The sequence below is a fragment of the Carcharhinus amblyrhynchos genome, chromosome 1 (assembly GCF_965287045.1).
Source record: "Carcharhinus amblyrhynchos chromosome 1, sCarAmb.v2.hapA, whole genome shotgun sequence".
NCBI lineage: Eukaryota > Metazoa > Chordata > Chondrichthyes > Carcharhiniformes > Carcharhinidae > Carcharhinus > Carcharhinus amblyrhynchos.
The window spans coordinates 19,619,978-19,632,138 of record NC_137324.1 but is presented as its reverse complement, the minus strand read 5'-3'; the positions used below and the strand labels follow the sequence as shown (position 1 = coordinate 19,632,138).

General features: G+C 43.7%; 1 protein-coding gene across 1 annotated transcript in view; it reads left to right on the top strand.

Moving 5' to 3' along the window:
- The window catches only part of ctnna2 (catenin (cadherin-associated protein), alpha 2), a 1,308,817-nt gene that overhangs the window by 506,725 nt on the left and 789,931 nt on the right, over window positions 1–12,161 (top strand). The gene's annotated exons all lie outside the window — the stretch shown is intronic.

Genomic DNA, 12,161 nt, shown 5'->3' with positions numbered 1-12,161 from the left:
AATAGAAAGCTTATGAGTTCAGTAAGAAGCTTTTCAGGCAAGAAGAAAAAGTCAGTGGAAACAAAAGCATATCCACTTTCTAAGAAGGGGCCTATACTTAAAAAGAAACTACAGTGTTTAAAAGATGTTGGCAGAAAGAATACTTGTGGTGAAAAGGAGAAGCACTTCAGGTTTAATGGAGCATAAATTGATTGTATCAACAATTATCTGTTCGATCTACCCTGGAGTTGTCAGTCAGAAAAGTTTTCAGCAGCAAATTAGTTCCTGGTGTAAAGAAACCTGGTTAAAGCACTTGAAAGAGGATTTAGAGCAACTAGGGCTCATTCAAGTGAGAGAGGGGGATCTCCCTCATGAAATTGATTGCTCCTGTCAATCAAAGTACTTCAAAGATATTTAGAGAAGCTGGGACTTATGAGAGAAAGCAAGGGGATCTTTCTGGTGAAACTGACAGCTCCTGTTACCCAACACACTTCAGAGAAGTCTGGGATCAACCAAGGGCAATATCTACTGTAGAATAAAGTGCTGCTGTGACTTCGAAGGTTTCAGGTGTTCAGGGGGCATGGATTTTAAGGAGACAAGGCCACTTCAAAGGTTTTACAGAACACAGATGATAATAAAGATTTTTAGCAGAAAGATGTCTGAAATCACCATCCTAAGAGTGAATTCCATGTTTTCTAGGGCAATAAGGAGAAGACCAGCCATGAAAGCCATATCCCCAGGGAGAGCCTCAGGGTCACCTCCTTCCCCCACCCTGAGCCCCTCCAACTCCCAGTCCCTTGAGGGTTCCCTCAGCACACCCTCTGCAGCTGGCACTGGAGCCTATGGGCACAGTTGGAGGCAGTACTTATACCTTTACCCTGCCCTCAGAATCCACACTACCTGGCCCCCATTGGACAGGACTGTGGGAGAATGCTACCTGCTGGGGGTGGTGGGTGCATACCGGGAGGCTAGAACACCTGGCCTCAAACCAAGCAATTACATTTAAATGGATTCAAATCAGTGGTAATCAGCTCTGGCTGAGAACCTGTTTGGGCTTGACAGGGTTTGATGCCGAGCAAGAACCCCAATTTTGTCCTCCTGCCTTATTTAACTGACAATTGCAGATCGCGGCCTCAGAGATTCATTCCCAATATCATTATTAGAAAAAAAACATAATTAATTCGACTGCAGCAAAGTGGGGAAAATATTCACTGAAGCATTGAGGACATTTAAGAGTCAATTCCATTTCTGTGGAGTTGGAGTCTTATGTATGTCAGACCAAGTAAAGATGACAGATTTCCTTCCCTAAACGACATTAGTTTTTATGACAATGGTCCCATGGTTCATCATTGGAATTTTAATTCCAATTTTTTATCGAATTGAAATTTCACCATCTGTGATGGCAGGTTTCGAACCCAGTTCCTGAGAACGTTACCCTGGCTCTATGGATCACTAGTCCAATGACAATACCATTGCACCACTGCCTTCTGATTCAACAAGATAAGAAAGGATGTAATGCTGTAAGATTGCGACTCATGGCCCACTGAAGGAATCAGCTCCATTCTCTTCCATTTTCTCGCATATTCAGCATGTTGGGAGTGATCTTACTGGTTCATTCCTCCCCCCTCCTCCGATTCCCAGTTGTCAGCCTGGACATCACTCCCCCTGCCACTCTAGCCAATTGCCAATTGTTCCCCCCCCTCCCCCCCCGGCTCTGGCCATACAATCATGAACATACAGTCATGGCTCCACCTCACTTAGACCCTAGTCCCTTCGGCTGACACTGCTCAAGGGACAGTACTTGGCCCTGCCCCTGACCACCCAGAGTGCTTCACTGGCCTCTGTTCCCACCGATGAGGCCATAACATCTGGTCCCCATTGGTCACATCTGGCCCTCGTTGATTCACGCTAATGATGTCATGAATGTTGGAATTGCATTCTTTCTGGGTGTTGATCTGGTTTCCCCTTCAAAACAGGGCCAGTAAAATTATGGGAGTCAAAATCCTGGGCGCAATTCTGATTTTTCTCCTCTCGCCAATCTTCCCTGTCGCCATGCCGATCAACTGGTGGGGCGAGCCGGTAAGATTGCCCCCATTTGATTCGCACCCGGAGATATTAAAAAAGTGAGGAAAAAATAGTGCGTGTTTGTGTGACCTGGATCTGCCCATTTAATTTTCATTGCTTCAATGCAGGTTATGATGTATGTTATCAATTTTTCTTGTTTCTTCCTTCAAGATAAAACAATACTGTTATTGCATGATTAAATATATAATGCAATTTTTATGAATAGAAACAATTACCCTGTGACATTGTTATATTAGATTGTAACAAGAGAAGTAAACATAATTTACATACCCAAATGAAAATCAATTATCCTCCTAGCCATTCCGTTATTGCTTTCCTGCCCTCCAGGCTAAAACCTTAATTCATGTGAAAATTAATTTATAAGCTATGCATGTGACAGGAATCCTAAGGTAATTGTAGATAACTAGCTGTAAAGCTTGGAAAACTCAAACAATACAGCTATATATCCTGAGGCTACATCGTACAGAAAGAAGTCTGAGATGCCTTCACCAACAGCAGCATCAGCATGCAGCAGCAGCAGTTACAATCTTGGTGCAAAAACAAAAACAAATTAGTATTCAGCGCTCAGAGACACCTGGGCCAAAAAAAACTGGTAGACATTTTCCATCCGCAAACTGGAAGATAACCAGCATGATCTTCTTATGAAACAAATATGCTCTGCCGTCTTAATCAAGGCAACAAAGAGTCAGTGAACATATACAGATCGCAGAGAAGGAGGAAAGGAAATGACTGAAAAGGTGACCGGCAGAGGAATTTTGAAATCCCCTGAGAACAGGAATCTCACCATTCTATCAGCTGAGGAATAATGAAAGGGAAGGGAGGGGAGAGGAAAAATTAGGCTATTTTTAAAAAATCTGTGTGAAAAGCACCAAAAACACTTCACCCAATTTGTCACAGTTGAAAGTTGACAAGTCGTGATATGTCATCTGAATATTTCAGACAATACCCTGTTGAAACAAAGCCCAGTAGACTTGCTTTTCCAGCTTGGCAGTGCTGTGCAGTATATGCAAGACTAAAGTGGAACAGTTGAGTAAAGTAAACTGGGCGATAGAAATGCTTCAAAAAATTTTGCACAGATTTAGCGTGTCTCGTATGTTCATTAGACACTGCGAGACACTAGAATGTCCTTTATTTGGAAGGAAATGATGAGCACTTTCCTTTTCTAAAGCAATCCAATCTTTTCTGTCGCCAGTAAAAATCTTTCCCTGAGATTCTCTTGAAAGATTAAACCTCTCAGAAATATCCATGTGCCTTGCTCTGCAATAAGTTGTTAATATCTTTTAAAATGTTTCAATAGGTTTTACCCCTTCATTCAGCAAAATTCAAAATTGGAATTTTGTTATTCAATCAAAGCAACCTACAAAATGAATGATTAACAACAACTTGTATTTATATTAGTACCATTACTATAATGAAACATTCCTAGGCACTTCACAGGAGCATTATAGAATAAAGTATGACATTGAGCCATATAAGGAGATACTGGGTTGGGTTTTAAAGCATTTTCATCATCAGTGTATATTCTTGGCTGATAGTCAGAAATCCCCCAGTGGTCTATTGAAACACCAAAGCCCAGAGAAAACATTGCTTCATTGGTAGATCTGGCCATCTGAGCTATGTTGCCAATTTCACAATGTTTACTTACAGTTGATTAAGAAGTTTCAAGCGTTTACATTTTTTGCTGGTGATACTTTAAAACCCATAATGAATTGGATAATAACCTGATTGGACACAGGCAACATGGATGTACGAAAGGGAAATCATGTTTGACAAACCTGCTGGAGTGTTTTGAGAATGTTACTGACAGAATTGATAAAGGAAAATCAGCGGAGATAGGATGTTTGGTTGTGGGGAACGATTCAAGAATGCATGGAAATAGATAACAAAGACAAGAGTAAGTGAGCTGAAACAGGGTAATGTTTGGTGATGTAACAGAGATGGAAATAGGCTATCTGAGTGATGGTACGAATATAAGATTACATATTAATCTTGGGGTCAAATATGACACCAACTTTGTGAACAGACTGGTTTAATCTCAGACTGTTGCCAAAGAGAGGGATGAAAACAGTACCTAGGAAATGGAGTTTGGAAAGGGGACCAAAAGCAATGCCTTCAGTCTTCCCAATATTGAATTGGAAGAAATTTCTGCTTATCCAGTACTGGATTTTGAATAAGTTTTGGTTATTTGTTATTCAGCAACAGTGGAGGAGTTGAGTGAGGTGGTGGTGAGAGAGAGCTGGGATTCGTCAGACTATTTGTAAGAATTGAATGCTCTGCTTTTAGATAATATTGCTGTTGAGCAACATGTAAATGAGACATATTAAAGGACCACGGATAGATTCTTGGGAATGCCACAAGTAATGGTGCTGGAGTAAGAGGAGCAACCATTTCAAACTATTCCATGGCTAAGATTAGAGCATGGTGATATCATTAGCCGAGATGTTCCAGCGCCAGTGCAGTGGCTCCTGTCATGGTGGATGCAGTGGGCCATTCAAAACTCCATTTACTTGGGCAGTTCTGGAAGATCCCACTGGCCAAAGAGGCCAGAGAATTCCAACCATGGTTATGTTAATGGATTTGTAAGCCTGCCAGTGTGAGAACATGGCGAGAAGCAGTTGATGTAGAGATGCTGGCGTTGGACTAGGGTAAACACAGTAAGAAAGTCTCAAAACACCAGGTTTAAGTTCAACCAGTTTGAGAAGTTGATGCAGTCCTGACGTGGAAATGGAAGTGACGGATGCTGAAGCAGTCAGGTTAGAAGGCCCACCTCCATATACTGCATTTGCAATGCCAAATTCTCCCTCAGTGTACCCGAACAGGCACTGGAGTGTGGTGATTCGGGGATTTTCACAGGCAAATTGTGCGGAGGGTGTGGAGAGTCTGCAGAAGGATCTAGATAGGCTGGGCGAATGGGCCAGGAAATGGCAAATGGAATTTAATGTTGGCAAGTGTGAGGTGGTCCACTTTGGTAGGAATAATGGTAGGAAGGACTATTACTTACGGGGCGAAAAACTGCAGCAGGCGACGGTGCAGAGGGACCTCGGGGTCCTTGTGCATGAGTCGCAAAAACCCAGCTTGCAGGTGCAGCAGGTGGTCAGGAAGGCGAATGGGATGCTGGCCTTCATAGCGAGGGGGATTGAATATAAAAGTAGGGAGGTCTTGCTGCAGCTGTATAGGGCATTGGTGAGGCCGCAGCTGGAGTACTGTGTGCAGTTTTGGGCGCCGCACCTGCGCAAAGATATTTTGGCCTTGGAGGGAGTGCAGAGGAGGTTTACTAGGCTGATACCGGAGTTGAGGGGGTTGAGCTATGAGGAGAGGCTGAATAAACTAGGCTTGTACTCGTTAGAGTTTAGAAGAATGAGGGGAGATCTCATTGAGATGTATAAGATGATGAATGGGATGGATAGGATAGAGGTGGAGAGACTCCTCCCACTCAAAAAAGGCAGTAGGACGAGAGGGCACAGCCTCAAGATAAAGGGGGGGCGGTTTAGAACGGAGTTGAGGAGGAACTTCTTCACTCAAAGGGTGGTGAATCTCTGGAATTCTCTGCCCGTTGAAGTGGTGGAGGCTGCCTCGCTAAATATTTTTAAGACGCGGGTTGATGGGTTTTTGATAAGCGAGGGGATTAAGGGTTATGGGGAGAGAGCGGGAATGTGGAACTGAGCCGCGACAGATCAGCCATGATCTTATTGAATGGCGGGGCAGGCTCGAAGGGCTGGATGGCCTACTCCTGCTCCTATTTCTTATGTTCTTATGACTTCATTGCTGGTTAGGCGCATTGGCTATGCTAAATTTTCCCTTTGCGTACCCAAACAGGCACCAGAGTGGGGCGACTAGGGGATTTTCCAGTTACTTCCTCCAGTCAATCTAGTTGATTCTTAAATGCCTTCCAAAGTGGTTGAGGAAGACAGCTATTTAGCTCGCTCCACCACTGTCTCAAGGTAAAGATTGATGAGCAATAACGAATGAATACTCCTGTGAAAGATACTTATGCCCAAGAAAAAAAGTAGATAAAGGTAACATTGCCATGAATTCTCCCCTGGCAAGCATGCTTTTCCTAGGTCATGGAATCATAGAATCTCTACAGTGCAGAAGGAGGCCACTCGTCCCATCGAGTCTGCACCTACCTCAATTCCACCTAGGCCTTATTCCCATAACCCCACGTATTTACCCTTCCAGTCCCCCTGACACTAGGGTTAATTTATCATGGCCAATCAACATAATCCACACATCTTTGGACTGTGAGAGGAAACTGGGGCATCTGGAGGAGACACGAGGAGAATGTACAAACTCCACACAGACAGTGATCTGATCCGGAATTGAACCTGTCCCTGGGGCTATCACGCAACAGTGCTAACCACTGTGCCACCGTGCCACCCTTATTGGGTGGCACAAATAAAATTGGAAACTTCCAAATTGACATGTCCGATCCCACTCGTGTACTCTATAGCACATTATGCCAGCTCTTTGTTGCAGTTCATTCTGCTTGTGTGTGCTATTCTTCAGACAAAATACTGCAGAAGGGACAAAAACAGAAAATGCTGGAAGATCTCAGCAGGTCTGACAGCATCTGTGGAGAGCGAATAGAGTCAAAATTTCAAGTCAGGATGGTTGGGTCTGTTCTCTCTCCACAGATGCTGAGATTTTCCAGCATTTTCTCTTTTGTTTCAGACTCCAGAATCCACAGTATTTACCTTTTACCTCAGATGATACATAAGAAATAGGAGCAGGAGTAGGCCATCTAGCCCTTCGAGCCTGCCCCGCCATTCAATAAGATCATGGCTGATCTGTCGTGGCTCAGTTCCACTTTCCGGCCCTCTCCCCATAACCCTTAATCCCCTCTCTTATCAAAAACCCATCAACCCGCGTCTTAAAAATATTTAGCGAGGCAGCCTCCACCACTTCAACGGGTAGAGAATTCCAGAGATTCACCACCCTTTGAGTGAAGAAGTTCCTCCTCAACTCCGTTCTAAAACGCCCCCCCTTCATCTTGAGGCTGTGCCCCCTAGTCCTACTGTCTTTTTTGAACGGGAAGAGTCTCTCCACCTCTATCCTATCCATCCCATTCATCATCTTATACGTCTCAATGAGATCTCCCCTCATTCTTCTAAACTCCAACGAGTACAAGCCTAGTTTATTCAGCCTCTCCTCATAGCTCAACCCCCTCAACTCCGGTATCAGCCTAGTAAACCTCCTCTGCACTCCCTCCAAGGCCAAAATATCTTTGCGCAGGTGCGGCGCCCAAAACTGCACACAGTACTCCAGCTGCGGCCTCACCAATGCCCTATACAGCTGCAGCAAGACCTCCCTACTTCTATATTCAATCCCCTTCGCTATGAAGGCCAGCATCCCATTCGCCTTCCTGACCACCTGCTGCACCTGCAGGCTGGGTTTTTGCGACTCATGCACAAGGACCCCGAGGTCCCTCTGCACCGTCGCCTGCTGCAGTTTTTTGCCCCGTAAGTAATAGTCCTTCCTACCATTCTTCCTACCAAAGTGGACCACCTCACACTTGCCAACATTAAATTCCATTTGCCATTTCCTGGCCCATTCGCCCAGCCTATCTAGATCCTTCTGCAGACTCTCCACACCCTCCGCACAATTTGCCGTTCCCCCAATCTTGGTGTCATCCGCAAATTTCGACACCCTACACTCGGTTCCCTCCTCCAGATCATCTATATAAATGGTAAAAAGCTGAGGCCCCAGCACCGACCCCTGGGGCACTCCACTAGTCACCATCCGCCAATCCGAATAGCACCCGTTGACCCCCACTCTCTGCCTCCTATTTGACAACCAATCCTCTATCCACGCTAACACCCTACCCCCAACTCCAAGTCCCCTGACCTTCTGCAATAACCTCTTATGAGGTACTTTGTCAAACGCCTTCTGAAAATCCAGAAAGACCACATCCACCGGCTCTCCTCTATCCACCGCCCTAGACACATCCTCATAGAACTCCAGAAAATTTGTCAGACATGACTTCCCTTTAATGAAACCGTGCTGCGTCTGCTCTATCAAGCAATTCCCTTCAAGATGCCTTGCAATTTCCTCCTTAATGACGGATTCTAACATTTTACCTACCACAGACGTTAAACTAACCGGCCTATAATTCCCTGCCTTTTGACTGGCACCCTTCTTAAACAACGGCGTAACATTAGCCGTTTTCCAATCTTCCTGCACTTCCCCGGAATCCAGCGACGTCTGGAAAATAACCACCAATGCATCCACTATGACCTCCGCCATTTCTTTCAGAACCCTCGGATGCATTCCATCCGGTCCTGGGGACTTGTCCACAATCAGCCCCTCCAGTCTGTCAAGCACCGCCTCTCTAGTAACAGTAATGTCATTAAGACCCTCCAGTCCTACCACCTTTCCATCGCTAACACCCGGCAAATTATTCACGTCCTCCTCCGTGAAGACAGAAACAAAAAAGTTATTCAATACCTTAGCCATATCCCCATCCCCTACCACTAGGTCCCCTTTCTCATCCTCTAAAGGACCAACGTTCACCCTAGCCAGCCTCTTCCTTTTTATATGCTCTGGCTCTGTTTTTATTCTCTCTGTAAGAAGTCTTACAAAACCAGGTTAATGTCCAATAGGTTTATTTGGTAGCACAAGCTTTCGGAATATCATCCTTTCTTTGGTAGGGAGTAGGGAGTTCTGTTCACAAACAGCGTACATGTAGACACAAACTCAATTTACAAGGTAATGGTTGGAATGTGAGTCTTCATGGGTAATCAAGTCTTAAAGGTACAGACAATGTGAGTGGAGAGAGGGTTAAGCAGAGGTAAAAGAGGTGTGTACTGTCTCCAGCCAGGACAGTTTGTGAGATTTTGCATGCCCAGGCAAGTTGTGCGGTTGCGAATGGTGTGACATGAACCCAAGATCCCGATTGAGGTCGTCCTCGTGTGCGGAACTGGACTATCAGTTCTGCTCAGTGATTCTGCGTTGTTGTGTGTCGTGAAGGCCACCTTAGAGAATGCTTACCTGAAGATCAGAGGCCGAATGCCCATGACTGCTGAATTGTTATTCTCTCTATCATTCTTTTGAGTATCGTAATGCTGGCACCTCCATATCGTCTGTTGAGTATGTTTTCTTGTAACATTTTAAGCATTCTTGAATTATTATAGAACTTTGCCTGTCAGTAGTTTCTCGTGTGGGGAAATATTAGCAAGTCTTGCACTTGTCTACATTTTTACAAAGTTCTATGACAATTGCTGAGTTTTATATTGGGAAAGGGCAACTAGTGTGTGCTTCATATAAAGGTGCGAAGTGCGAGATACTGCCTTTGCTGTAAAATATGTTAAGCAGGATGGAACTGAAAAGCAGAAAAAAATAGACTTTATTATCTGCAGCTAGAGTTCTGGGACTAAATGACAAAGAGCATCAAAAATGTTACCCATTGGTTTGTGTTGACATCCCATTACTGTGTCATATGATTTTGGAAATTTAGTGTGTCCTGAATACAGAAATGATCCATTGTTTAAACCACTAGTAATAAGTTTCTATGTGTGATCTATGTGTTTTAAAGTGGAATATGACAGCTGATTTGTGGAATAAATTTTAATATCACAACAAATTTTCTGTGTAGTTGTTTAGCAATTATACCCAGTCACCTAGCTTGCAGTCTGGGCAACTAATGCCAATTCTGCTAAGGATTCAGATGGTTAAGGTGAAAATTAAACTAATGCAACTGTCATTCAATAATGTTCATCTTGGTGAATTGAGAGAAATGAGCCAGTCATATTCAAGATTAAAACATATACAGAACGTATAAACCTGGAAAACTTATTACCTCTAGAGACACACATGACAGCCAAAGCACCTGCTGCCTTTCTTGCAACAGTTGCTCGCCTGAAGTTAAAGCTTGAGGGGCATCACTCTGCACCAAGCAAGGCTGACCAGGGGTCTTGCCCACTCTTACTGCCTGCCAATGGCCTCTTTGAAGGATTTGCAGGTCGATGATCAACCTGTTTTGCCGTTTTTTGTGTTCAAGTTCCATGGAGATCAAATCCTGGAGTGGGACTCTAACCTAGAGCTTCTGTTTCAGAGACATGGAGGCTACCCAATGTACCGCAAGACGCCTTTACAAAATACCTCTCGTATGGAAATTTATTAGTGGTTTGAACAATGCATAATTTCTGCAACCACAGTGACTAGGGCAGCATGGTGGCATAGTGGTTAGCACTGCTAATTCACAGTGCCAAGAACCTTGGTTTGATTCCTGACTTGGGTCACTGTGCACATTCTCCCCATATCTGCATGGTTTTTTTCCAGGTGCTTCAGTTTCCTCCCACAGTCCGAAAGACATGCTGGTCAGGTGCATTGACCATGCTAAATTCTCCCTCAGTGTAGCCAAACAGGCCCAAAGTGTGGCTATTGGGGGATTTTCACAGTAATTTCATTGCAGTGTTAATGTAAGCCTACTTGTGACTAATAAATAAACTTTACTTTGACACACTAAAAGCTTGAACTTCACAACCTGGTGTCAACAAAAATAAAATGAATTTCACATGTAATCCCTGTGGTGAGATTACTCCAATATTTTTGAAGTATTATTGCAACTAATGGATTGTTTCTGCATTCAGGATATTGAAGTTTCAAACTCACATGGTACATTAATGCAATGTTAACACAAGCCAAGGGTAACACATGTTGATGTTCTCTGTCATTTAACCCCAGTATTCTCACAGAATAGACTGCTCACTCTGTTTTGCAGCCTCATCCACAAGCCAGATGCTTTGCCTGTGCAGAAAGGACGATGTCAATACCCTGAGACAAGGAGAACACAGAACTGGAGTGTGTGAAGTTCGAATGTAATGAAATTTTTAAAGGTAACATCACTTAAGAAATGGATTTTAAGTAGCCCGACATAGCAATCACCCATGGCAGCCAGGCCCACTTAATCATGGGAAAGGCCCCATGCCTCAGAAAAGCTCGCCCCCAATTGAATCAGAAGGGATTGATGAGGGATCCTAGGTCAGCGGTGGTGGTATGTCAATTGGGTTAATTAAAGAGCCAATTGACACCCATTATGTCTGAGGCCAGTGCAATTTTGTAATGGTTCAGGGAGTCAATAGAAGATGCGGTGGCCTCCACAGCCTCAGAAAGCTATGCAGGATAAAAACCTGTTGGTTTAGGCCAACACCTCATGGCAAGATGCATGAGAAATTGCCAGCTTCTTGTTGACTGGCAGCTCTGAGCAGACAGAACTTCTACTGCTGGGGGCCTTGCTCCTGGGGAAGGCCTGATGGTGGAGACTTAATTGCCTGAAGAGCAATTGATGCCATCAAATCACCTGACGGAACTGCCAGGGACTCCTGTCAGTTACGGATGGGTGAGACCCCATCGACCTCACAAAACCTTGACCAGCATTCTTGTCTCTGATTCAGAAGGTTCAAGTCTCTTCCAGGAACTTGTGCGTTAAATCTAGGCTGATATGTTGGCGTGGAATTGAAAGAACACTGAACTTCCCTCTCTGAAATGAATGTAAATGTCATATGAAATGTGGCAAAGAACAGGAGCAGCATACTTTGTGACAAATTTTTATTCATTGATTAGCACCTAAATATAGATGTCTTGATCATTATAATTGTGAAATTTGACTGTTCGCAAATCGGCTGCCACGTTTCGTACTTTGCAACCACTGGTCATTTTAAAATCATACTTTATTGGTTGTAAAGTGGTTTCAGACATCCTGAGGTTATGAGAAACACAATATAAATGATTAGTTTTATACAGATCAGAAGAAATCAATGACAATCTGACAGTGTCATGGCCAACTTTATTATCTTTTTGTTACAGGTTTTTTTTTAAATTGAATTCAAATTCTCAGAGTGCCACAGTGGGATTATCTGCTTTTGTCCAATTGTCAAGGTTATTGATCCAGGTCTTTTGAATACTGAGACAGTAACATAGATGTTTGGGGTAACAAAGGTTTTTTTTAAGTTTGATAAAGTTTAGTATTTTTGGCAAACGTGGTGCCATTTTTATAACATTAGTAATTCATAGAATCATGCTGCTTAGAGGAGGATATTCAGTGCTTTGTGCCTGTGCCAGTGCTGAAAATAACTATCTAATTAGTCCCACTCCTCTGC